This window comes from Ceratotherium simum, chromosome 8 (genome assembly GCF_057802395.1).
Source record: "Ceratotherium simum simum isolate JZ-2026a chromosome 8, ASM5780239v1, whole genome shotgun sequence".
Taxonomy (NCBI): Eukaryota; Metazoa; Chordata; class Mammalia; order Perissodactyla; family Rhinocerotidae; genus Ceratotherium; species Ceratotherium simum.
In genome coordinates, this window is record NC_141907.1 from 50170688 (window position 1) to 50175304 (window position 4617).

The following is a 4617-nucleotide window of genomic DNA, read 5'->3' on the forward strand; positions in this document are numbered from 1 at the left end:
TATCTCAATAAGAAAAAGAATTCCATAAATATGTTTAATTGCTGCATGTCATTTAATTATTGAAATTAACAGTATTATGAACACATAATGGAAAAATGCTCCTCAAAAGAGGAAGGTGAATGTTGACCATCAATAGGACAAGGCTTTCTTCAAAAGATAGAAGTGTGGGAAATACTTTCACAGTTTGGTTTATAAGCACATGAAGCCAGGGTTTATTTATGTATGTGTAGCCACAGATGCAAGATTTTGCATGAGGAGGCTCAGGAATGTCTCCAACTGCTTCCTTGATCTGTATGTAATTAGTCCTCCCTTGTTGGCCTACCGATTTATTCCAGTGGTGCCTTCATTTTCCACGTGATACAGTAACTGTGGCAAGTCAAGCCCCCCATTTCTGGATGTCTTTACAAGCATTCTTTGAAGGCTGCCATTCCCCTACCCATGGCCCTGAGTATGGTATAAGCAGCACAAGGTTTCCACTTGAATGTGGTATTTTATGAAAAGATGTAGACGTCAACAAGACCTTAGACAACACAAAGTCTCTTGTAAGCAGCCTCAGTTGCCTGGAATATGCTATCTCCACATACATATGACAATGTGACTCTGGCAGTCTCCTTTTCATTTGTGCTAATGATAGCTGAAAACCAGTGGGAGAATTCCACCTCAGAGCTGGTTTTTTGTCAGTTGGCTCTGCGTCCTGTTGCTGTTTCTTTTAGAGTCAGGGGGCTGAAATGAATAGATATTGGTCCCCATGTAAGGAGGGCCCCAGTAGCACTGTCCTTTCCAACCAAGAGTGTTTAGGTCTTGTTATACAGAAGGATGGTTGATGACTCCCATCAGGGACAACCCTGTCTGTATGCCATAGACACCAAGTAAAAGGGTGACGCACTAAAGTCCACAGAGGAAGATTCCTTGGTTGGATTTAATGTCAGCAGAACATTTTATATACTGTAAGTTGAATAGAATTCCCAAAATGTCCTGTGGAATATTGATCTCTATCGAATCCAAAGTTGGGTCAGTAATGCTGACCTCCCCATGAACAACCTTGGCTAATGCTTCTGATGCCAACTGGTTACCATTAAGGATTTTACTAAGAAGCTCTACTGTTTTTCTGTTGGACAGAGTCTCAAGATAATCTTTCCCCCTAAATCATTAGTAAAGTCATTGGATTCTTCTCCAAAAAATGTTTTTTTCCAAGCCTGGAAACTTGTTCTCCATATTCTGTTTCATTACCTCCTGTACTAGTACATCAACTAGGGTCTTGAAATCCACTGCAAACTTCTTTTTCTTTTCTTCTTCTTTCTTTTCTTCTATCAGCACCTGAAGAGGGTTTCCTGCCTGCATGCCCAGGCATGTCGGCAACTTTCCCAGAGACACGGAGCAGCTCCTGGAGGATACCTGACATTTCTGAACCTTGCTTTTCACTTGCAGCTGCTGGTGGAATCAGCACCTACCCTCTGGGCCTTCAGATTTCTGAAGACTAGAAGTCCAAGTCCAAGGCGTCAGCAGGTTTGGTTTCTCCTGAAGCCTCTCTCCCAGGCTTGTAGATGGCTGCCTTCTTTCTGTGTTCTCATATGGCCTTTCCTCTGTGCTTGCCTTTTTTGTTGTTTTGTTTTATTCTCTTCTTTGCTTTTCTATTTTATTAATTACAAAGGCAAGTTTCCAGCCCAAACCCAGAAATCGTGGCGAAAAAGAACAAAGGAAAAATCTCAAACCATATAATAAAAATCTGAGAGTGCAGGCTAGGTGTAGGTGTTGCGGGAGAGAGGGGACAGACAGATGACTGGACACAAGGATAATATGGCAGTATGGGAGGTGTTGAAGTTGTCCTTAGTAATGAAAGAATGCCAGGATTCTTATTGTTTTCACAATTTTGATAGATATTCTATAAATTGAATAGTTTAAAAAAATTTAAAACCTTTTGTGACATTTCCATAATTTTGAGAGTTTGGAGCAGTAATGAATTTACAAAAAGGTGATTAAAAAGGGACTACCTACATCCTTCTAAATTATCACTAAAATATTCTTTTTGCTCACATGTTTTTGAATAAAGGAAATAAGTAAAAATACCACTATATAAAGAAACATACACCATGGAGAACTAGGACCAAAGAATCATAGCCTGTGTGTTCTATTTACATGTTACCCGGCATTCCGTAAGAACCTTGCCATCTATTGAAACATACCATAAAAAAAATCAAAAGAGTACACAGATTGTTAATATCAATTCTTTAAAATAGAGACCACATTCAACTTCTCTATAAATAAGAAATTACTGGGCTGGGGGTATTGAGTTTTACCTACCAGGTAAAGGAACTTCTGAAGTACTTGGAGTCTCCTTATTTTAGCATTTATCCAGAATGGATCAAATTGTTTTGGTTTTTTTTTGGTCAAGTTTGTATAGAATTGAGACAAGTTGCAAAATTATACCAATAATTAAAATCAATCTATTAGCTTGAAGCAAGCCATAAATTTTAAAGGAAGGTCTGATGAGTTAGAATTAAGATATTTTTTCTTAATAGTAGAACTATTTTTTAGCCAGTATGACGTTATGAGTATAAATTAATATATTACTAACCATATAAAAAACTATTTAACCAATAGTTTAAAAGGGAAAGAATAATTACCAGGTAATAAACATTTTCTGAAATGTAACATTCTAAAAATCTAAGGAAATATCTACATGTTATCAAATTTCTTCATTTGGGATTTCCTTGGGTTGTTGTGAATTTAACAATTTGTGGGATTTTTTTCCTTTTCCTTTTGAGAAGATCTTCTTTTCTTGAACCCTATGGAGACTCTTATTTTACCACATAATATGATGAACTTAATTTCAGGGAGTTCCCATGTCTCTGGTATGTGGTAGATGGAATTATTTTACAACATTAAAAATAATATAAAAGATATATTTCAGGTAAATAAATTATTTAAAATATGCTTATACTAGTTTAATTTTAGCATTTTTCATAACAGATACATGGAAATTAAAGAAAATATTATTTGTACATTATTAATATTTAGGTATCAGAGTTGTAAATAAAACACATAGTGAATTAATTACCATGGCAATCAGTTATGTAACAATTCTCCCGCTCCAATAGAGGTTGAAATAATAAATAGAGCTATGGTAAAAAAATGTAATTTTTAATTAAAAAATAAGTAATGATAATTAATAAACAAACTGTGCCTTAATGTGATGAATATTAAACATTATCTAGGAACATTAAGTCTTGAGATAAGTTATATATTCTAAGTTATGATCAAGTATCTGCTAAATGACTTGGAAGTAAATACCAGGCACCATCGCTGGGGAAATAGAAAAACATATTTTTTTAAAAACCCTACCATACTCACAAGTCATATGTTTTAAAATGGATTAAGGAGGAATGAGGTGAAAGGAAAAACATGCTCTGTGCATAAAATTAAATACCCCAGTCTAATTTAGTGTGTTTTCCTAAGGAAAGTTATAATTTGCTAAATATATCATTAAGACTAACTTGAAATCACACTTATTAATACTGTCTAAATCATAAGAACTTAATTCCCACAAAAAGTAGCAAGATGTGTCATTTCAAACATTTTAAAAAACATTTTCCCAATATTCCTAATTACAGGTGGTTGCTAAGGAAACAAAAGTCAATTAAATAAAACAATTAAAATACAACACATTTGACTTGGTGGAATTTAAGTTTAAGTTTTAAAGTGAATAATATTCCTCTGGCATCATAAAATTTCAGACATTTAAATTGTCACGGAATAAAATTAGTGCAGCTATAACCAACTTTACTTTCTTTCGGGCTACGTATGTATCTTAATCAAAAAAGATTCATTGTACCAGCTTTCAGTGTTCTTAGAAAGTTTGAAAACCATATAGGCAAACATGATCACTAAAAATTTGCTGAAAGAGTATGGATCATTAAATTATTTAGTTATTTTTCCAAATTAACAAAATTAATACTTTATATAAATAACAAATAAAAGGACAAATATCGAAGTTATTTAAACACAGAAGTTATATAAAATGAAGTTAAGGACTTCATTTTACGTTGAATGAAAAGGCATTAGCAGTAATAAAAAGCTAAAATATGATTTTACTTCCTCATTTTTAATTTGTTTCCTTGTAAATTCAAAAGGCAGCTAAAATACACAACACAGAGGAGAGGAAATAAAAAAGTATTATGAAGAGAAGTATATAACAACATTTGATTAAGCCATATTACCATACAATTCATCAATGCATATACACATAGACCCACCAGAAATAAAGTCAATTTAAATTAAGTGCTAACACTTAATAGCTATTAACTGATACTGGGAAATAGTACTACTGTAATAAAAAGGATCATAAAACAAGCTGTATATTATGAAATTTGACTTGGGCAAATTAGATAAAACTATAATGTTGGAAATAGTGACTCTATTATATTATTATTTTATATGAAATATATAAATCATCAGTTACTGATATATTTGGGAGAATATCAATCTTGCTAGGGCAGAGGAACATAATATGACTCAAAAGACACTGAAAAATTATATTTTTCAAGAGTTAAATTTCTGTTTGATAATAAAAGGCGTTGAATGTCATGCAAAGAAGGTTTTATTTCCTTATGGAGACAA

At 33.2% G+C, this 4617-nt stretch overlaps 1 pseudogene; it reads right to left on the bottom strand.

The window, feature by feature from the left end:
- Positions 1-216: 216 nt before the first annotated feature.
- On the bottom strand, positions 217-1402 carry LOC101395718 (inositol polyphosphate 1-phosphatase pseudogene; annotated as a pseudogene).
- Between the last annotated feature and the right edge of the window lie 3215 nt (positions 1403-4617).